Source organism: Mustela lutreola, chromosome 18, assembly GCF_030435805.1.
Source record: "Mustela lutreola isolate mMusLut2 chromosome 18, mMusLut2.pri, whole genome shotgun sequence".
Lineage (NCBI taxonomy): Eukaryota > Metazoa > Chordata > Mammalia > Carnivora > Mustelidae > Mustela > Mustela lutreola.
In genome coordinates this window covers 69,684-92,457 of record NC_081307.1, presented here as the reverse complement: position 1 = coordinate 92,457, position 22,774 = coordinate 69,684, and the positions used below count along the sequence as shown (strand labels likewise).

General features: G+C 47.5%; 1 long non-coding RNA gene across 4 annotated transcripts in view; it reads left to right on the top strand.

Moving 5' to 3' along the window:
- Positions 1 to 10,729: 10,729 nt before the first annotated feature.
- LOC131820549 (uncharacterized) overlaps positions 10,730 to 22,774 on the top strand; it is a 44,457-nt gene continuing 32,412 nt past the window's right edge. For 3 of the 4 annotated variants that reach the window (XR_009349687.1, XR_009349686.1, XR_009349688.1), the window contains exon 1: positions 10,730 to 11,126. This is a non-coding gene — a long non-coding RNA (uncharacterized LOC131820549). Of the gene's footprint in view, positions 11,127 to 11,704; positions 11,899 to 22,774 lie in introns of all 4 variants that reach the window. The other variant, XR_009349685.1, reaches the window with a different exon arrangement.

The window sequence follows — 22,774 nt, the reverse complement described above, 5'->3', positions numbered from 1 at the left end:
CATTTAGCACAGTTTCTGGCCTATAGAAGGCACACATAAAAGTTGATTATCGTTATTATGGACCTCCAACTTTAAGCCTTCTATAAAGACCAAATGATATCTCTGAAAAATACCAACTGCCTACAAGGTTGTAGGGAAAGTGGTATCTATGTTGACCTGATTAGAAAAAAGTGGAAAATCTCTCTCATTTAAGACTTGTTGAAAATTTTCTAAACTCTGTCCGCTCTTCTGCTTTAGTAATTAGAACAAACGTTGGAGACTCGTGGTTTTCTGATAATTGAGTTGCTCGTTGTAACGCAGGGCAATTCGACATTAGTGTTTATTTTAAAAATTACCGCAAATGAAGATAAATGGTGAGACGTGCACTAAATTTGATGAAAATCCTGACGTGAGTGTTTCTCCTTGGGATTCTCCCTCTCTCTCTTTTTTCTCCTATGATCTGAGAGCGGATTACATTCTACTTGGGTGATGGCTCAGGTCAAATGTGTGGTTTTGCAGGTGCCTAGCCTTTCACAGACAATCTTGGAAGAACCATCATTGTCTCTGTAAAAAAACGGAGGGAAAGATGTGATTTTAACACTCAGCCTACAACAGTTCAACAATCTACCAATGTGAATTTAGAAACGCTGAGCAGGTCCCTCTTCTAGTAAGGAATATCTCTCCAATTTTCTTATAATACCTGAGTTTCTACAACTGAGCAATCTACTCTTTTGTGTCAAACAGCTTCCCAGGATTGTTTCTCCTTTAAACGCAAGTGAACTTTGGGGATGGCACTCAGATCCCTTTCTTTTACTGGACAACTGTGGAGCAGGGGTTGGGTGTGTTTCAAGAGGGAAAATATCCACAAGGGGACAGAAAAAGGACATAAATGTACAAAATCCCATTTTCCAAGAATGTAAAAAGCTAACTTCCAGGGGAGCCTGGGTAGCTCAATTGCTAAGCATCTGCCCTTTGGCTCAGGTCATGATCCCTGGGGCCTGAGAATCCAGCCCCACGTCGGACTCCCTTCTCAGAGGAAAAACCTGCTTCTCCCTCTCCCACTCTCCCTGCTTGTATTCCCTATCTCATTGTGTCTCTGTCAAATAAATAAATAAAATCTAAAAAAAAAATGCGAGCTTCCAATATTTATTTTTTTTCCTTTGCTCTAAATATCTCAATGTTCGCTTGTTGAAAGCAATTGATTGAAGCCCTTGGAAGAAGTGGTAGATTGAAGCACTCATCAGAGTTGTATGTGCTGCTTTGCAGGGGTCTGGCTGCACTAAATTATTTCAAGAAGTATTAATTATCTAAGTCACTCAGAAGAAGCCATTTACCTATTTTATTTTCTTTTTTTGTAGAGAATCTTTTTTTTTTTTAAAGATTTTATTTATTTGTCAGAGAGAGAGAGGGAGCGAGAGCGAGCACAGGCAGACAGAGTGGCAGGCAGAGACAGAGGGAGAAGCAGGCTCCCTGCCGAGCAAGGAGCCCGATGTGGGACTTGATCCCAGGACGCTGGGATCATGGCCTGAGCCGAAGGCAGCTGCTTAACCAACTGAGCCACCCAGGCGTCCCCCTATTTCATTTTCTGTGGTTCTTGATCCTTCCCCCAAATTCTCACAGGCCTCCGCAGCTGGCACAGAGTCCGCTCCCATAACTATAATCCCTGTCCCATACTCTCACCTCCATCATACATCATACATACCTGATACAACCCCACCCTGGTAAAAACCCAACCCTCTGTCCACCCTACATCTGCCCCTGGCAGCTGAAGGTGGTTTGTGAGAAAAGCAACGATGCTGGAAGCTTTCACATTAAGTTTTTTTTTTTTAAGATTTTATTTATTTATTTGACAGAGAGAGATCACAGTAGGAGAGAGGAATGGAAGAGATCACAGAGAGAGGAAGGGAAGCAGGCCCCCTGCTGAGCAGAGAGCCCGATGTGGGACTCAATTCCAGGACCCTGAGATCATGACCTGAGCCGAAGGCAGCGGCTTAACCCACTGAGCCTACCAGGCGCCCCTTTCACATTAAATTCTCAGCCACAAATCCAAGTATGTTTCTCGGACTGACAGAATCTCCGCTCTTCTTGTGAAATATTTTGACTATTTCACATCTTCTTTCCTCCAACCTTAAGCCAGGGCTTCTCAACACTGGCCACACTTTTGAATCACCTGGAAGACTTTAAAACACAGGAGTGCCCACCTCCAGAGGATCTGATCTAATTAGTGTAGACAATTAGATTAATATCCAATTAGAGTCTGGATATAAGTGTGCTTTTAAAATTCTCCCAGTGATTCTAATGTACAGCCATTTTGTTCAGAGTGAGAACTGAACACCTTCCATCAGATACAGCTGATGACCGACCATTCTGATGACTTCACTGAGAAAAGTAAATTGAGGGCACCTGGGTGGCTTCAGCTCAGATCATGGTCTCAGGGTCTCGGGCTCTCACATCAGGCTCTCTGCTCAGCAGGAAACCTGCTTCTCCCGCTCCCTCTGCCTGCCTTTCTGCCTACTTGTGATCTCTCTCTCTCTCTCTTTCTCTCTGTGTCAAATAAATAAATGAATAAAATATTTTTAAAAAAGAAAGAAAAACAAACTGGGTGGGTGTGTAGGTGGCTAAGTGGTTAAGCGTGTGAATCTTGGCTCAGGTCATGAGCTCAGGGTTATGAAATCGAGCCTCACATCAGGCTCCATGCTCAGCGGGGAATCTGATTGAGATTCTCTCCCTCTCCTTCTGTCTCTTCCCCCTGCATGTGTATGCTCCTGCTCTCTCTCTCTCTCTCTCTCTCTCTGACAAATAAATCTTGAATAGAAAAATCGGTAAGGAAAGAAGACCCACAGAATCCCACTAAGTTTACCTGGGTGGAACCCTTACTCCAATCCCTTCTGAGTGAGGACAAGCCCCTCCACTTGGGGTTTCTTCTCATTTCCCTGATCTCTGAGTATGAATGTGCTCCAGGACCCAACCTCAGACTTCTCCTCTGTCTACACTGAGTCCTTGGTGACTGTCCCTCTTCTACCATCTATCTCCTGATGACTCCACATCTCCACCTCCAGTCCAGACCTGGATTTTGAGCTTTCTCCCACTGCCTGCTTTCCAGATCTACCTAGATGAGTTAAACCCAACATGTTCAAAACCAAGCTCTTATTCTTCTCGAGCTCTGCTGGTCTTGCAATAGCTCAAACAGGAAACTGTAGAGTCATTCTTGATTCATCTCTTTCTTTCACTGCCCACGTTTAATTCTTTGGTAGAAGCTGTGGATTCTATCTTCAAAATATATTCTAAATCTGACCAGTTCTCCACACTTCAGTACTCCCACTGTGGTCCAAAACACCGTCTTCTATAGCCTGAGATATTGTAATAGTCTCCTATCTGGTCTTCTGGATTCCTTTTTTGCTCTGTTCTAGTTTATTTTCCACTCAGCAGTTAAAGCGATCCGTTTAAGACAAAAGTCAGACCTTGTTATTTCTCTGCTCTAAGATCTCCAATGGCTCCCCACTTCACTCAATACAAAATTCAGTCTTACAAAATTTAACACTCAACTTCCTTCTCAATTCATCTCCTACCTCTTCACTCAGCTGTCTCTGCCTCCGCTCACCAGCCTCCTTAGTGTCTAACAGAGTCCAGCAAGTGCGTGCCTCCCTTGGGGGGTTGCACTTGTTTCCTCTTCTTAAATGTACCCGTCTTGTTCTCTGAATCCACTCAAGGATCTGCCAATGTCTTCTTATCAGAGTAATCTCCCCTAACTGCACACACAGCCAGCACCAGCACCATCACAATCAACATAATTTCTGTCCCTCTCTACTTTTGACTTATTATCAACAGCTGACATATTATATATTTATTTATTTACTGTCTGTTCTCTCTCTTCTATTTGAATGCATGTGCTATAAAAATGGTATTTGTGGGTTTTTTTCCCCTGATTTATTCTGTGTTCAGAAGAGGATTTGATACATAATACTCAGTACATAATTGTTGAATGAACGAATGAATGAATGAATGGAAATATCAGGTTATCTCTCAATCATAAGACAGATTTCTCTCAAGCATTTTCTATAGTATTGCCCTATTTCATTCTCTGCATCTCTGGGTTGATTAGTAGATAAAATCATCATGTAAAATCAGTTTGAGCAAGGTTGGATCCTTAAGCTTCTATGTCACCTAGGACTCCAAATGTCACGGTGTACCATGCACATTTGCCTCCAGCCTTCTCCCCCATATTTTGGTCATGGTTCAGCAGCTGTGGCATCGTTCAGCTTTCTTTTCCCCTCCCCTGTCTCAGTTCCAGGAGGTCCTCCTTGGCTTTGGGCCCCCTCCTTGTGGGTGATGAAGGCAATGTAGGGAGAGGCAGCAGCTTCCCTGACTCACCCCTGCTTTCTCCATTCATACTGATCCAGTAACGCATAGCCTGTGCAGTACAGGGCTGGCCAGGTCAGTCTCTGCCACCTTAGGACCTCATTTTTGTTCCCTGCGGCAGCTTGGCCATTTGCAAAATCAGAAATTGTAAAAGTACAAACAGGATACAATATGCCATATTTTATAGATTTTAAGATGCCCCTCCCCTCCCATTTTCTTTCACATCTCCAATGTCAGGAATTGTCTTATAGTTGGGGCTGAGCAGGTGGAAGTCCCTATAAAGTTACCACAGCTTGACCCTGTGCCATGTGGTTACTGCTCCTAGGGCACAACTGATCATCTACATCCCTTGGCATGCCAAGCCACAGGCCTTTTGAGTACAATTTAAAGAAAGAAAATAAACTGGTTATTATATGAAAATCTCAGATAAGGAAAAAAAAAGAAAAAAGAAAAAGAGAAACCCCACCAGCATCAAACCAAGCAGAATGGAGGGGTGGCAATTTGGATGACCTCAGAATACTTTTATAAGAAGTGCAGCATGCAAAACAATCTTGAGAAAGGAGAACAAAGCTGGAGGTATCAGTTTCTTGGATTTCAAGATATACTACAAAGTTATAGTAATCAAAACAGTAGGGTACTGTAGAAAATATATGCATAAATCAATGGAAACAGGATAGAGAGCCCAGAAATAAGTCCACAATTATATGGTCAATTAAACTTTGACAAAGGAGGCAAGAATATGTAACAGAAGAAAGTCTCCTCAAAAACAGTGTTGGGAAAACTAGAGAGCCATATGCAAAAGAATGAAACTAGACCACATTCTTTTACCATACACATAAAGAAACTCAAAACGGATCAAAGATCTAAATGTGAAGTCTGAGGTGTCCCTGTCTTGCTCAGCCTGTACAGCATGTGACTCTTATTCTTGAGGCTGTGAGTTTAGGTCCCACATTCAGTGTAAAGCTTACTTAAAAAAAAAATTAAATGAATAAATGAGAGACCTGAAACCATAAAACTCCTAAAAGACAATAAGCAGTAATCACTTGGAGATTGGTTTTAGCAACATTATTTGTGGGTATGTCTGCTTAGGCAAGGGAAACAAGAACAAAAATAAATTATTAAGACTACAACAAAATAAAAAGCTTTTGCACAGTAAGGGAAACCCGCAACAAAACCAAAAGGGAACCTACAGAATGGGAGAAGATAGTGGTGAATGATAAATATAATAAAGGATTAATAACCAAAATATGTAAAGAACACACACACAAAAAAAAAAAACCCCAAAAAACCCAAACCCCAACATATAATCCAATTAAAAAATGGGCAGAGGACTTAATAGACATTTTTCCAAAAAATACATACAGACATCCAATAGACATGTGAAAAGATGCTCAATATCACTCATCATCAGGAAAATAAAATCAAAACCACAGGGAGATCTATCACCTTATACTTGTCAGAATGGCTAGTATTAAAAAGACAAGAAAGAACAAGTGTTGGCCAGGGTGTGGAGAAAAAGGAACCTCTGTACATTTTTAGTGGGAATGTAAATTGGTGCAACAACTGTGGAAAACAGTATGGAGGTTCCTCAAAAAATTAAAAATAGATTTACCATATGCTTTAGTAATTCTAGTACTTGACATTTACCCAAAGGAAATAAAAACACTTGATTCAAAAAGATATATGCCCTCCTAGGTTTTCTGCAGCACTATTTATAATAGCCAGGATATGGAAGCAGTCCAGGTGTTTATCAGTAGATGAATGGGTAAAGATACGGTGTATATAGATATATAATGGATTATTATCCAGCTATAAAAAAGAATGAGATCTTGCCATTTGTGACAATATGGCTGGATCTAGAAGGTATTAGGTTAAGAGAAATAAGTCAGACCGAGAAAGGCAAATACCATATGATTCACTTCCTTTGTTTTTCTTTTTAAGATTTTATTTATTTATTTGAAAGAGAGAGAGAGAGATCACAAGTAGGCAGAGAGATAGGCAGAGAGGCAGGTGAAGCAGGGTCCCCACCAAGCAGAGAGCCCAACTCGGGGCTCGATTCCAGGAACCTGGTATCATGACCTGAGCCAAAGGCAGAGGCTTTAATCCACTAAGCCACCCAGGGGCCCCTGTAATTTCACGTCTATATGGAATCTAAAAAAAGAAACAAGTGAACAGACAAAAAAAAAAAAAAACAGAAATAGAATCTTTTCTTTTTAAGATTTTATTTATTTATTTGACAGAGAGAGAGATCACAAGCAGGCAGAGAGGCAGGCAGAGAGAGATGAAGGGAAGCAGGCCCCCTGCTGAGCAGAGAGCCCCATGCGGGACTTGATCCCAGGACCTCGAGATCATGACCTGAGCCGAAGGCAGTGGCTTAACCCACTGAGCCACCCAGGCGCCCCGCAGAAATAGACTCTTAAATACAAAGAACAAACTGGTGGTTATGGGAGGGAAGGTGGATGGGGGATGGGTGAAATAGGTGAAGGGGATTAAGAGGTACAAATTTCCTGTTATAAAATAAATAAAATAATTTCCTGTTCTCATCTGGAGATGAAAAGTACAGCATTTGGAATACAGCCAATGATATTATAATAAGTTTATATGGTGACGTGATGATATACTTACTGTGGTGATCACTGAGTAATGTATAGAATTGTCAAATTACTATGTTGTACACCTGAAACTAATTTAACATTGAATGTCAGCTATATGTCTAATAATAATTTTTTAAGTGCAGCATGACAGAAGCTCTGGATGGCTCCGAGGAACATATTGTGAGAAAAATCTGGGCGCTGAAATCTCTCAGTTAGAAAGTAAATAAAAGTAGTGAGATTCTTAATGTGAGGTTTGGAGAAACGTTAACCAAAAATTTTAACTTTTATTTTTATGTATGCATTAAGGCCATACGTGATAAAAATCTGTCTAAATACTTACCAAAGAGCTTTTTGAATACAATTAAATTAAAATATTACTGAAAAGAAAACATTGTATCATAGTTTGAATGGTAGCATTTTTTGTTTTTTATTAAACTATACCAGGAAGGGAGGCCAAGACTCAATGAAATATGGCTATTATCCCCAGTTTCACAAGAGCATGAACTTCTCTGGCTTAACAAAGCCTAAGGAATCTACTACAGAAATGGATTGTTCTTACTACCCTGGAGCCTTTTGTGCAGACTATGAACCAAAAGCTCAATATTAATCTTAAAATTAATTATATTACAAAGTTGTATTATTTGGAAGATGTGTTTAAATGACTCAAAGTTAAAAGATCTCAGTATAATGCTGGTTCTATAATTATCCTCCTGAAAGACCCGCGGATCCCCTTATGGAAGAATTCAACACTGCCACAGGATGCAAACAGCAAGAGGTTCTTTATTGTTACGCAGGCGCCTGCGGGTGGTCAGCGCGTGCCTGCGGGTGGTCAGCAGCTCCTGCTAGCTGAGCACACCTGGCTGGGGTGGTGCAGGATTTTTATAGACAGGTACAAACAAGTCCCGGATGGGACAGGGCCGATTGGCTGACAATTTGAACATTTGAAAAAAGGCATACTTGGTGTTAGCGGATTGGCCCTGGAAGACCCCCACCCGCTAAGAGAAAGCGGGAAGGGGAAACAAAGAGGGGAAGTTTGACCGTATTACTCAGCAGAAAGACATCCTGCCTACCTGACTATGCAGCCCCCTGTCTACGTGACCTACATGACCATGCAGCCCACTTGCCTACGTGACCATGCCCCGGCTATTAGGAGAGGGTATCTTGTTCAAACAGGAGTCAAGTGTCATGCCCTAAAAGCCAAGCGGTTACAGAAAGGCAAAAGAGCAGTTACATTGAATTCAACCCTGGGGGAAGGGTCTTTTCATTGCAAGAGGAGGAGGGGTACTTTTACACAACAAAAGAGCAGTTAATTAGTTACCGACGGGGGGGGGGGGGGAGGGTCTATCACTCCCAGAAAACATTACTTGTAAAACTTAATGATGTAGAACCATAATCATAGTATCGAGTAGGAAGTTGCCAAGCAGATGGGAAAGATTTTGGTTTTTGTTTTCCAGTTGTTTTCTTCCCTTTCCTCCCCTCCTTTCACAAGGAGAATCAGCCACCTGTTTTTAAAGGCTGAAGTATTTTTACTGTTCTTGGTCGGAAACATTTGTTTAAACAAAGTAGCACTTGGTTGCTAAACCCTTGATTCTAAATGGACATAGCCATCTCATTTTTGTTGGGCCAGGGTTTGGATAACAATTTTATTTCCCAGTCTGTTTCTTTTGTGACCATATAATCCTCTCCCAGTGTTGCATGCTCTGTGAGCTACCAGCACTTGAGAGCTCATAAGCACAAAGACTCTAAGGTTTCTTTGGGATTAGCACCATACAAATGCATATTTGGGACAATGGAAGACTGTGTCCATCCTTGTAACTGTTACTGCTCTACTTCCTGCTTCCTCTGGGTAGCAGAGCAAGCCACTGTTTTTAAAATACACACTCACTTTAGCTGCTGACTTTTTCATTGGCTGCCTGGAGAAGAGGAGTTCTTGCCTATGTATTTCAGTGTTTTGGTCCCTTTCAATTATTTTTTAAAATATATATCATTAAATTTTACAGGAGTATTACAGAATTCCTAATTGCAGAATTTGAACTTGAGCTACGCAGTCTTACTTTTCGTCTTCAGTCTATGTGTCATTGACCTTTTTAAGTCTGATTACCTGTATGAACTCTCTTCAGAATCTTTCCCTGGTTAACACAGTATAGAGAAGTGCTGGAAACCAGTTCTTTTTCTGTGACACAATTCTTCCAACGGAGTTGAAATGCTTTGCAAACAATTTCACGTATATCAGCCAATTCATATACAAAGCAATGTCATGTGAATCCTTTCCTTTTTATATATCATCTTTCAGTGATGATCAGGAATTCATGCTGGTACAGAGACTCTGGTTTGGGAGGAGGAAACAGGGGCTTGCGAGGGAAGGGCGAGAGCAGAAGCTGCTCACCTGCTGTTAGAACTGACCTTAGCTGGTGGTCCCAACATCTTCACCCTTTATGCATCTGCATCCTTTATGCATGAAATAGCAATATGCCTTTCCCTTTCGTGTAATCCTTATTTAGTTAATACCCAGTAGGATTTGCAAGCCCTTCACATCTCTGTGGATTTATTTTATTTCAGAGTGCAAGTGACTTTATGGCCCAATTACCATCATTGTGACTTATTGCATTATTGTGGGAGGGAGAGAGGAGCAAGAAACGCCTGATCATGTGTATCGCCATCAACGGAATGAGTGCCACGCACTCCTGGACAAGGCAGAAGGATGGATGAAACCTTTCTGATCTATTGTTTATCAGAACACTGAAGCCTGGGTGATTGTGCCGTATTTTAACAGACGAGTGTGTCAAATGTATGGGTGGAGATGTTGCAATGGTGGTGTTAGAGTAATTAATATTTGGAAGGTAATGAATATTTTGAGTTTAAAGATGTCAAAGGTCAAAGACGGGAGGAATGACTAAGATCGGATGTTGACCCCCTCAAATTACAGGGGTATTGAAGCGAGATTGAGTCACCACCTGACCCCAGGAATGAAGCTCAAGGCACAGCAGGCTGTGGAGCACGGAAGCAGCAGCAGCCACAGCAGCCGCGGGAATCGTGACCCCCGGGCCCGGCGGCGCCTACCTGGAATTTCAGCAGCGCCTGGTTCAGAACCACCGGGGCGGACAGCTCCCCGCCACCGCGGGCGCCTACTATGGAAGGGGACCAAGAGCGGCGGGCTTCACTCTCCGTGAGCCGGCTCGGGTGGCGGGAAGACCGGCTGCGTTCCCCCCAACCCCCGACACCCACTCGGTTCCTCCCTTCCCCCTGCGGGGCAGCGCGGGGCCACACGTCCCGAAGGCGAGGAAGCCACCGGCCGCCCTCCCCCTTGCCGCCGCCGCCGCCTCTGTTCTCCTGGCCCCGCTGGGCAAGGGGTGTGGGGCGTGCCCCCCGCGGGCCCCGCCCCGGCCTGCTCCCCATTGGCCGGCGGGCCGGAGGGGCGAGGAGGCGGGGTCCGTCTCTGGCAGCTCCCGCCCGGGAAGGTCCGCCAGGGAGCGCGGGGTGCCGCGGGAGGGCGCACGGGGACGCAGCGGGCGCCGAGGGGACGCAGCGGGCGCCGAGGGGACGCAGCGGGCGCCGAGGAGACGCAGCAGTGGCGGTAGCGGCGACAGGAGCGGCGGCGGTAGCGGCGGCGCCTGGACCCGGCGCAGCCCCTGCCTCCCGCCCGCGCTCTCTGCGTACCGCCGTGGCCTGCAGCCTGAGGCGCCCGAGCTCCGAGGGCGCTTCTTCGGGCGCTGAGCCCCAGACGGCCAAGACTTCCGGCCGGCCGGGCGCGGGGCGGCGGGCGCTGTGCTGCGGGCTGCGCTGGTTGGGGGCGGCGGGCGGCGGCGCGGGCCCGGCCCGGCGCTTGCGGCTGGGAGGCGCTGTGGGGGATGGGCGCGCGGGCGACGGCCGGGGCCATGGCCTAGGTCGGCGGGAGCGCGCGGAGGAGGGCGCCGGCGCTGCTCCAGGCGGCCTGCGCGCTCTACGAGAGCCTGCACATCTGGGACGACGTGTTCGGCGAGTCAGGCCTGGACAGCGGCGGGAACCCCTTCTACAGCACATCCGCCGCCTCGCGCTCCTCCTCGGCCGCCTCCTCGGACGACGAACACGAGCGCCCCGGCCCCCCGCTGCCTCCCGACGCCCCCGAAGCGCAGGAGTCCGACGAGGACGAGGCCAGCGCGGGTTGGAGTGCCACGCTGCGGGACCGCCCGCCCCCGCGCTTCGTGGACACTGGCGGTAAGGCGCGGCCCGCGGGGGCGGGGGCGGCCTGGGGAGGCGTGAGCTCGGGGCTGGGAGAACTCCAGACGCTCCGCGGGCCGGCTGCTCGAGGGCGACTTTTCGCGTCAGCACACAGATGGGGCCCCGGCAGCGGGGATTTGCGAGAATCAATCTGGTTTCGTGGTGGTGGTTGGTGGGGGCCGCTCCGACTTCCCCGCGGATGGAGAGGATGAGGCGGAGGCCCAGGTGGCACCCTGCCGCTGGCAAGGACCCAAGGGGCGGGGCTTCCCTCCCTTGCTGGGAGTGTCCAACCCAGTCACACCTGTGGGGTTGCTCGTTAGGGGTGCATTTGAGTTAGGTTCCTAAGGCCCGATGTGTGTATGTGTGTGTGTGTGTGTGTGTGTGTGTGTGTGTGTGTGTGTGTTGCGGGTGGGGGGTGCGTAAATCGTTTTGTGTGGATGGCCCCAGAGCAGCGTTACCCAAGTGCCAGGGGTGGGGCAGCCAGCCTTTGGAGGGAGGCCTAGTGTGAGCCGGGACGTCTTCACTGGCTCGTGTTTTCTCCAGTGAATCTGACCAACTTTGTGCATGCCTTTCAGGATCACTTGCTCAGAGCAGAGAAGAGTGAGAGGACCAGTTAGCAGCGTTAAGCTGTCTGCTCTCGCTCCAGAACGCACTTGTGTGTTCTTTTTACCGACATGGTAATGGTCAAGCCCCTGATATCTGGGGGTTGCAGGCCTGCTGGCGGTTGTGGCTGCTTGAAATCCTCCTTTACTGCCTTCTTTTTGGGAAGGTAATTCTGACACGTCTCTGCTTAGCCTGCAGAAGCTCTGCGGCCTCTGCCCTCTGGGAGAGGTGGAGACCAGCCAGCAGTCCCACCTGTCCCCTGATGCTTTCTGTTCCTTGCTCGACAGCCTACTGTGGCAGGCCCTTGTTTCTGCACACCATTTTCTTGTGTTGAAGAGTGTGCAACCAGTGTTGTGGAGGACCAGGGAGTGGCCATACTGGACCCAATGCTGCTCTCCCTGTGGCTCTCCATGATTGTTGTTCAACCATAGGAGGGCAGGCCAAAGGGAACCCTGGCTGGTGCCTGGGCTTGGATCTGGACCTTGTGCCACAGCCTGCTGGTAGGCTGATTGGGTTGGCTGGATTCTCTCAGCAGGGAGTGGTCTGCAGACCTCCCACGGACAGGCTGCAGTGTGGACACCCTGAGCTACAGCTGGGCTCTAGGGTCTGAGTCAACTGTGCTGTGTTTTGGAATGGGTGAATTTAACATATTCTCATTTAGGCTTCAGTTCAGAGTTTGGGAATTTTGAAAGTCACATCACCCTGCATAATCCTTTTAAACCCCATACATTTCCCAGAATGTCATAAGGGTTTCCAGCCCCAGATGGCTGTTTTCCATTCAATTAGCTCTTTAAGAATTGTACGTACCCAGAGCTCTGGTTTGGCAGACTTGATGCTGTGAGTGCTGTGATCCAGTTTTTGATCTTGGACCATGAGAGACATGTTCTCTTGTTTCCCTCCCTCTCTGGGGAAAATAGGGGAATCGTGTTAGCTTAAGCCTGGTTATGACTAAGAGCCATGAGTGTTGGTCTGAGAAGGATGAGCGCACCTAAATACATTTTCAAGCAATATTATGTTTCTCAGTAACCTATACTTGGGAGAAATTCTGCATCAGAGCAATTTAGTCTAGCCACTGTGGCACTTAAATGGTCATGAAGTTCAGGATCATTTGTCATTTAGCATCAGGTTCAAATTCTGCTTCCTTTGGATGTGCACTGAGCTCACATCTGGACCCGAGAATCACAGGCAGGCAGGTGCTTTAACCAAAGACATTTAGTGGTTATTGGATGGTATTTATACCCAATTTTGTTTTCCGGTTTTTTGTGGAAGCTTGCTTTTAAAATCCAGCCCTAATGAAGAATTTCCTTTTCTTCTTGAAACAGTCTTTCCCTGTGGGAAATTCGGGGTGGTGGCGGAAGGGTGAGGTGGATGGTTTATTAAGCATGAGTTCAGATGGCCTGGAACAATGGGATATGATTTATGGGGCCTGGAAATAGATGCCAGGCAGAGAAAACCCTTGTGCCCCGCGGTGGGGGAGGGGGGGAGATGGACGGGTTTGGTAAGAGTGAGAGCTGCACCCTGGCCAGTCTGAGAGCAGAGAGGCTCAGGCTCTGAGGTTTATTAAAGTGTCAAATATAACCCCACTTTAGGAAGGCAGCTTGGGCCTGTCTTCCATCTTTGTTCCCTGGTTCACTGACAGATGTGAGCAGGCCGGTGGGGTAGGAAAGGGTGGAAAACAGGACGGTGGCATTTGATCAACCCTCGAATAGGAAAATCCGTAGCAGAAATGGCTGTTGCTGCTAGAAGCAGAGGAGGAAAGCAAAGGACTTAGGGAACAGGTTTCATGCCTGCCTTCTGCTTCAAAATCGTGTGTGTGTGTGTGTGTGTGTGTGTGTAGATAAGTGAATGTGTATGTGTGCATAGGTGTCTTACACATAAATATGTATTGCTTGTGCTGGCTTGGGCTGGTTGGGGATTTTGGTTTTGGTTTTAAATTAGAGATCACAGGTGCTGTCTAGGAGTCCCGCTGATGCCCTAGAGTCCCTGCGCCGGAGAGAGCACTGGGCACCCCTGAGCTTGGATCTGCATCTGGAGTGCAGTAGGGAGGCACCTGGTGCCCAGCCGAGGGGAGGAGGGCAGGGAGGCAGAGGTGTTTCTGTGGTTCAGGTTGAGACTAGTCAGCGAGCAGCTCTTCTAGTCTTCCAGTCTTCCCAGATTCTTCCTTCTGTTCTGTCCACGCATTTAGCTTCATGGATCAGGCGCTCCAGAAGTGCAGCCAGCAGATAGGAGTGGAGGTAGCCTCTCCCTCTCCCCTTTCCCTCTACTCCCTGGCTTCTGGTTGTGCCTGGAGATATGGGCCCCCTTGAGGTGATTTAAATACAAAGACCATGCTTGCCCTGCTGCCTCTTAAACCCTGTCTGAAGGGAGGGTCAGCTTGGAAGCTGGAGATGCGTGCTGGGACCCCAGGGTCCAGAACCTTCTCCTGATCAGACTTACAGCTCTCCCTCTAAAATAACCCCTTCAAGCTGTCAGCCTCACCTGCCCACTGTGTAAATAAGTGACACAGCAGGCGGGCTCACTCCTTGGAAGCAGCACGAAATTCAGGACGCTCTGGTTTCCAGGCTTCTGCCCTTCTCATTTCCCATTCCGAGCAGTCTTGTGACTTGTTCCCTCTGAGGAGGCAAAGGAACAGGCAGATTCCCAGATGCTCAGGGGCCCCTCTGTGTTTGGCTTTGTCGGTGGTTCCTTTGCCATGGCTGGCTGCATTCTGAGCTGTTTGCTTTTTCTCTTAGAGGCTGGACATCCTAAGAGTTTTTTTTTTTTTTTTTCTGTGTACCATGTCAGCAACCCTCGGTAATCATTCAGCAGGGAGGTGTGACCTTGAGAAGCTGAAGACCACCGTAGGGCTTTGGAAATTAACATGGTTAAATGTTTTATCTTAGGGTTTGTTGTTGGTTTACTCGGCTTAAAGTCTTTTTTGACTGAGAAGTAAGAGGAGAAACATCTTAAAGCTAGAGTTAAATGTATACGCTCGTAATGGGTTTGTGAGCTGAGGTACCTGGGCCCTCGGCATTGGTGTCCACGGTGAGCCCCTGCTCCCAGCTTTGGCATTCGGTGGCTCCGGGAGGAGCTGGGCGTCTGGGCGAGCGACAGGGTACGCCTTATGCAGTGCTCCCTAATAGTCAGCCACGTGCCCCTACCACACAGAATTAAGAGAAGGGAGCTTCCTGGAGGGAGGTGGTGTTCAGGCTGTGGGCATGACGGTGACCACAACCAGTGGGCCCCGGTCATAGTGTTCCATTTCATAATCACGCCAAACCTTTGCGAGTACTCCGAGAGAGCCGCGATCACCTCCACTTCACAGAGAAACATGGTTTCGTCTGAGGCGATGAGATTACCTGGGGAAGTGGTAGCCTTCTCTCGAGGGAGACTTGATTAATCAGGGAAGGTCGTGCCTTTTTAGTTTTTTTTTTCTTTACAGCATCTGAAAACTTTTGCTGTCAGAAATACTTTCGTATTTTTACAGGGAATTGCTTGTAACTTTTTCTCAGGGCGTACGCAGTTCAGTGAGGTCTAATGCATGTATGGATTTGGATTTGTGTAACCAATCTGCACAGTCGGATAAGAGACAGGAAATCTGGAATGTTATCTCCTTATTTAATCTGTCTCAGCCACTGTGATGAGCGTGGATAGAGCGCTTCTGCAGGCAGCAGGGCTCTGAATCCATGGGGAATCTGGGGGTTGTGTGGGGTCTGGTACTCAGTTTTATTTTATTTATTTTATTTTTTAAAAGATTTTATTTATTTTATTTGACAGATAGAGATCACAGGTAGGCAGAGAGGCAGGCAGAGAGAGGGACGAGGAAGCAGACTCCCTGCTGAGCAGAGAGCCCGATGCGGGGCTCGATCCCAGGACCCTGAGATCATGACCTGAGCTGAAGGCAGAGGCTTTAACCCACTGAACCACCCAGGCGCCCCTGGTACTCAGTTTTAGAGTTGAAAACTCACCTTTATTTTTAAGAAGTGTGATTGTGTATTTTTTCTTATTAATAAGTAATATATGTACATTTTAGGGAATAAAATGATAAAATTTTAAGAAATCCCATAACCCCTCATGACCTTAGCTAATCATAGTTAATCATATTGAGTATATTCTTCATATATCTTAGGTTTCAGCTTGTTGGGTGACCTGCTCTTTAATTGTAATTAATATATTGTAGTCATTTTCCATTTACATTTTTAAATGTCGATTTTAATGAGTCCGCGGTATCACACAGTTTCCTCTGGGTCGGTGTTGTTACTGCCTCCCTCTTGTATTTGTTCTGCTGTGATAAAAATTCTTGAAACCTAAGTCTGTGTGCACATCTGTAGCACAATCCTTAGCAGAAAATGACCGAAGCAGAATTGAATCAAGGACCCACTGTAAGGTTTTTGGTGTCTGTGGTGAAATAGGTCTCCATAAACATATCTACAATGCTCCTGCTGGCTGTGCACCGAAATCCTTAGAATGTCATGCTCGGAGGACCTGCTCCAGTGTGTGATTCCTGCCCGCTGGGGCTCTTAGAGGACTGTTGCCTTTGGTAAAGCTTGCTGAGGTGTAATACACACACACAGCACGTGAGTCCTAGCATGCGGCACGCTGTGTGTAACTACTACCCAGATGAGGATCAGGAACGTTCTGAGCACACCAGAGGTTCCCTCCTGCTCCTTCCCAGTCAGTCACTCCCTGCCCCCTGCTTCTCTTCCATCACCAGCGATCAAGTTTGCCTGTTACCTTGCTCTGGTGGTTCCGTTCCTCAGGACATCTATGGATTCCTTCTTGTTGTCGCGTATGTGGCATCTTAAATTTCGTTATCGTCTGTTGTCTTCCATCACGTAGGTACTGTAGTCGGTTATCCGTTCTCCTGTTAATGGTCTTTTACATGGCATCCAGTTTGGGGCTTCTGAGGATAAGCTGCTTCAGACATTCTTGTGGTTTTGATGGACAGATACATTTCCCTTGAGCATGTAAACCTAGGAAAAGGTTTGCCAGGTCCTAGATTAGATGCGGGTCTCCCCTGTCAACCTCGTGGATTGGGTGATGTTTTGCTGAGGCCTGTCTTGTGCATGGCCAGATGTTGGCCACCTCCATTTGGCCTCTCCCCACCAAATGCCCAGTGGCGCCCTTTCCTCCAATTACATCAACCAAATGTTTCTCCAGGCATTGCCATATGTCCCCTGGGGAGCCAAATCACCTGCAGCTGAGAACAACTGCTTAATTTTTTTAAAATTTATTTAAAATTTATTTTTTGAAAAGATTTTATTTATTTATTTGAGAGGGAGGGGAGAAGCAGAGGGAGAGGGAGAAGCCAACTCCCTGTTGAGTAGGGATCCCGGTGCAGGCCTGGATCCCAGGACCTTAGGATCATGACCTGAGCCAAAGGCAGATGCTTCACCGACTGAACCCCCTGGTGCTCTGAGAACCCCTGCTTCACTGCATGCTGCCACACTGTGTTCCAGTTCATCCAGCCGCCAGCGATGTGCGGGACATGCCATGTGTTAATTCAGCAACATATTGAACCCTGCTGGGATAAAATGATGAGTGAGACCTGTCTCCTGGAGTCCAGCAGGAGAGACAAAGTAAAGACAAGGAGAAAGAGCCTCTGGGAAGCAGTGGGATCAACGTTAACAGGTATTTATATGGAATTCTGGGGAGGGCCACCTGGTCCAGCGGGGTTAGGGAGGAGGTGGCCCCTGTGATGGAGGTGGCCCCCTGAGCTGCTTCTGGAAGCAGAGATAATGATTACTCAGGTGAAGAGGAAGGAACAGGGCATCTCCAACTTGGTCAAAGGCCAGGAGGAGAGAGAAGGTATTCCACTCTGCCCAGGGGCGGACCCACCCTTTTCCTACCCTGAGCATCCCGACCTGAGGCCTTATTTATGAAAATGTCCTGAAACGCGACATGATGTCCTTGTTACCACAGCACAAGTAACTGTAGCTGGGATCCAAGGTCCCATGTTCAGGTGCAGATACAGATGTTTCCGGCGTTTTCTGGCGCCCACAGGGAGGGGAATGTGGTCGGCTCGGTGAGATCTATGAACTTAGGATGGAATCTCTGGAGAAGCCCTGAGCTCTGCCCTCGAAAGAAGGAAGAGGGAAAGGGAAAAACTCAACTTCTGTTGGCGGAAAGAGGCACGGTGTTGTCTCGGGGTGGGAGGGATGTCGTACTGAAAGGATAACAGGCTCTGAAAACACCCTGTAATGTGATGATGATGTTCCGCCCCGACTGGCACGTGGTGCAGAGAGCCCCTCTCCCCTTTTTGAGTTTCAGAAAAAACTTATTTCAAAAGTAGGAACCCCGGGCAATAGTTAGCTGTGTGTCTAATAAGCCACTTTACTAAAAAGTTTAGAACTGCAAATCTTGACACTCTCACTGCGACAGACTCACTCCTTGGCCAGGATATTGGAAACTTCATCTGCTTCCATTTCCAGCTTCTAGGCTCGTGGACACCCCCACCCCATCCCCATTTCTTCTGTGGAAGAGGAGTGATCTTTTACAAATATAGGCTAATCTGATGATACCCCGCTTAAACCTTCATGTAGCTTCCGGCTGAAACCAAAGGGAATTCCAGAGTCCTTCGCAAGGCCTCCAATGCCGACAGCTGCTCCGCAGCCTTCCTTTCCAGTGTCCCCTTAGTCCCCTGTCCTGCTGTCTGCACATAATCTATTCATTTCCACCTTCATGCCTATGGGGCCCATACCTGGAATGTTCTTCATGGCAGGCTCTGCTTGTTAGTTTGGTCTTGATTCAGATGTTACTGCCTTACCCCATCCCTCTTTGCTGCCACATTTGCTAATATGTTTCCCTTGTGGGATGAGATGCTGGATGTCTTGGTCACAGTTAGGACACGGTGAGTCCTCTGTGTTTGTTGAATAAAGGAACTAACAGAAGACCAGATGAACACACAGCTAGGTTGTTAAAAATGAGGATGGAATCAGCACCAATGGAGAAATGTCTAAACGTTTTCTACATCCCAAATAGCAGAAGAGAGGTTGGACCACTCTTGAGGGAACGGATTCCCTACTAGGAAGGCAGCGAAGCAAGTCTGGAATGTGTTTTACAGGTTTTCTGTCCTGCATAGAAAATTGAACTTGGCCTCGGAGGAACTCTATAATCTTGGGCTTGTGCGGCCTGCCCACTTCCTAAGAGCTAGAGACCCCCAGACAGGAGCCTATTAGAAATCTGAAGGGAAGCCAGCCTCTTGTACCCTTTTATCTGTTTAACAAGTGCTTGTGTGTCCTGTAGTATGTGCATATAGTGTTCTAAGAACTTCGGGTTTTTTTAAGATTTTATTTATATATTTGAGAGAGAGAGAGAGGGCAGGAAGTGAAGAGGGAGGGAGAGGGACATGCAGACTCCTCGCTGAGCAAGGAGCCTGACACGGCCCTATCCCAGGACCCTGAGATCGTGACCTGAGCTGAAGTCAGATGCTTACCCACTGAGCCACCCAGGTGCCTCTAAACACTTTGTAACGTGTGTGCTCCTCAAAACAATCTTGTGAGGTATTATTATCCTCATTTTTAGTATAAGGAAACTGAGTCACCGATTGGTCAAGTGATCTCGGGTGAAAGAGTTCCTTTGACTAGGGCTCGAGGAAACCCCATCCTTACGGCGTGAATGTGGAACACAATATATCTGGTCAGATCTGCTACTTAATGGTATTTCCCTTGTGAGGGGCCCTTGAAGGCCAGTGTCATTCTCCAGATCTGTCTGACCTGCTGCCTCTCTTCCTAGTGGCGGCACCTCATTACTCAGCACCCTTTGTAGTGAGACGGGGCCGCTGCCTGGATTCAGCGCGGTGGAAAATGAGCCCAAGGGTGGGCTCCACTCTCAGGCCTGGCCGCGGGGAGGCCCCTGGGAGCAACACGTCAGGGATGTTGGGGGCCGGCAGGCAAAACGACCTTGTATCAAAATCACCATTTGGAGAAAAGCTGCTCCCGCATCAGCCACAGCTCTTGGGGATTAAAGGCTTGTCGGCCAGAAATGAACTTCTTCCCCAGTTGGTTCTTGGTACGTTTGGTGGGGGGTGTTAGATGAGCCGTGTTTGCAGACACAGACGCTGAAGAAAAGCGGATTCCTCGGGGGAAGTGGATTCAGAGCAGTAGGGCCCACGCGGCATTGCTGCGTGGGGACTCCTGAGGGGCTACGAGGGAAGACAGCCCAGAGGATAAAAATCGATTCCCTGTCTCCTTGCTGCGACATTCCCACGGTGATTTTGGGAGCGGCCAGGGAAGGGTGCCGGGAAGCCACGAGCATCCTGCGCTCTGGAGATGGGTGCTGAACCGCACGTCGGTGGTTTGAGGCTGTAGACGGTTTGGAAGGGGCTAGGGGGTCAGTTTATGGCTGGAGAGGACCTGGGGCAGGAGGCCTGGGCTGTGCGTGGGCTCCCCCTGTGACTTTGCACCAAGGGGCTCCTTCCCAGGGTTCTGAGGGTCAGGAAAGATGTGCGGGGAAGCCCAGAGCTGCTGGCTCATTCTGGGGAGCTTGTGGCCAAAGTGCATATGATGGCTTTTGTGCTACTTAGGAGATTTTCAGACGTTTGCAGCAACCAGGAACCTTAAAGAGGGCAAACCCAGGGTACCAATATGAGGCAGGGGAAAGCAGGCGCTGTCTTTGAAGTTGGGAGTGGGAGGGCCCCAGAGCCCCCCACCCCACCCGAGGATGCTTCCACACCCCATCCCGCTCAGTTCCTCATACTCTAATGTGAAGGACCTTTGGCTGGGACCTGGGTCAGGAGGGGAGAGAGGCCTCTGAGAGGTACCCAGTCCTTTTCTGAGATGGTGAAGAGGACACTGATAAGTCAATGAGATTCTGGTGTTTCAAAGCCACCCAAAAGTGTCTATGGCAAAGTGATTAAAAATTTAATTATTTTGGGGCTTCCAGGGTTCCTCAGTTGGTTAAGCATCTGCCTTCGGTTCAGGTCATGGTCTCAGGGTCCTGGGATCGAGCCCCAAATCGGGCTTCCTGCTCAGTGGGAGAGTCTGCTTGTCCCTCTGCTTATGTGCTCTGTCTCAACAAATCACAATTTTTTTTTTTAATTTTAAAGATTTTTATTTTATTATTTTGGATGGAACTGGAATGGGAGGACACCTGTTTCCTTCTTTAGGAAACTGTTACAAAAAGAAGATCATGGATTGGGAGAGAGGATGATTTTCTAGGAAGAAAAAAGGTAAATAAGTGTAATTGTCTAAAAGTGGTGACAGTCTTGCTTGTAGATGTTCCTCCTGCATTTTGGGAAGTTGGAGAATCCGTAATACTTTCACTTAAAGTTTTCCTGAGAATCCCCAGCTGACTTTGGGGGTGGGGGGCATTGTCCTTTGTGAAGATTTTGAGCTTCTGTGAGTGAGCAGACCTCCACTCCAGAGTGACATAAAAAGCAATCTGCACCTCCTTCCTGATTTGTCTGTAATGAAACTTGCTTTCCTCAGGTCCCAGCATTCGAGGCAGATAAATATGTTCCCTTTCATTGGCTCTTACTCATACTTCAGCAAGATTTCCCATGTGCTTTCCTTGGCTGGCTGGGAAACTGGACCACAATTTATGGCATCTTAGGGGACAGGCGCGTAGAATTCCAGTGGGATCCCAGAACAGAACCTAATTGGAGATTAGAGACCTTTGCGGTGTGAAGCTTTTCTTTGAGATCGAAAGAGGTGCATGTTATGCAAATATTAGCAAGTGTAAGTTCACACTGTCTATTGAAAATTTATAGACTCATTATGGTCAAGAAGGCAGGAAGATAAGTAGATTTTGGGAAAGATGCAGGTAAATTCAGGGAGGTGGCAAATTACCCCAGGGAAAGTAGAATGGCTAAAGATTATGGCCCACACTTTTTTTTTTTTTAAAGATTTTATTTATTTGCCAGAGATAGAGAGAGAGAGTACACACAAGCAGGCAGAGAGGCAGGCAGAGGCAACGAGAGAAGCAGGTTCCCCGCCGAGCAAGGAGCCCGATGTGGAACTCGATCCCAGGAACTTGGAATCATGACCCAAGCCGAAGGCAGCGGCTTAACCAACTGAGCCACCCAGGCGTCCCTGGCCGAAACTTTTTTTTTTTTTAAGATTTTATTTATTTATTTGACAGAGAAAAATCACAAGTAGATGGAGAGGCAGTCAGAGAGAGAGAGAGAGAGAGGGAAGCAGGCTCCCTGCCGAGCAGAGAGCCCGATGCGGGACTCGATCCCAGGACCCTGAGATCATGACCTGAGCCGAAGGCAGTGGCTTAACCCACTGAGCCACCCAGGCGCCCCCTGGCCCAAACGTTTTAAAAAGATTTTATTCACTTATTTGACACACAGAGAGCCAGAAAGCACAAGTTGGGGGAATGGCAGAGGGAGAAGGAGAAGCAGGCTCCCCGCTGAGCAGGGAGGCAAATGTGTGGGACTCGATCCCAGGACCCTGGGATCATGACCTGAGCTGAAGGCAGACACTTAACCAACTGAGCCACCCAGGCGCCCCCTGGCTCCAACTTCCAAAGATGGTGTATGAGATACCTTTGGTGGGAAGGAATGAAGATCAGCAACTGTCCTTGATTCTGCTTCTCAGGAAGGCATTGTGATGTGGTGCCCAGGACTTTGGAGACAGACACACGCTTGGTGCCCTCCGGCTCTGCCACTAAAGCAACACCTTCCAGAGGGCAGCTGAAGGCACCGGGTGGCATCACACAGGGTCAGACCCGGGAGGCACTCAGCCATGTACCCCTTCCACCATCCTGCTGGGGTTAAAAAAATTACCTATAGATATATATAAAAAAAGAACCAGAATAGTGGTAATGAATGAAAGATAAAAGTTTTCCTATGTAGTAGTGGTAGTTCTCTTGTAGTACTTTCTCTCTCTCTCTCTTTTTTTTTTTTCTTTCTTGGTTTGTTTTCTGGGGAAGGGGCCTGCCATGTGGGTTTTCAGTCAATGATGTTCCCTGACTTAAGTCCTCCCGCCCCCCTCAAGGGGGTGGGCTCTGAGGAAACTTTTTTTTTTTTCAGGCTTTTGTTCTCTGGCGGTTTCTTGTTTGTTCACTTTTTTTTCTCACTTTGACCACTTTTGATGGTTTTTGTAGTTTTAGAGGAAAAC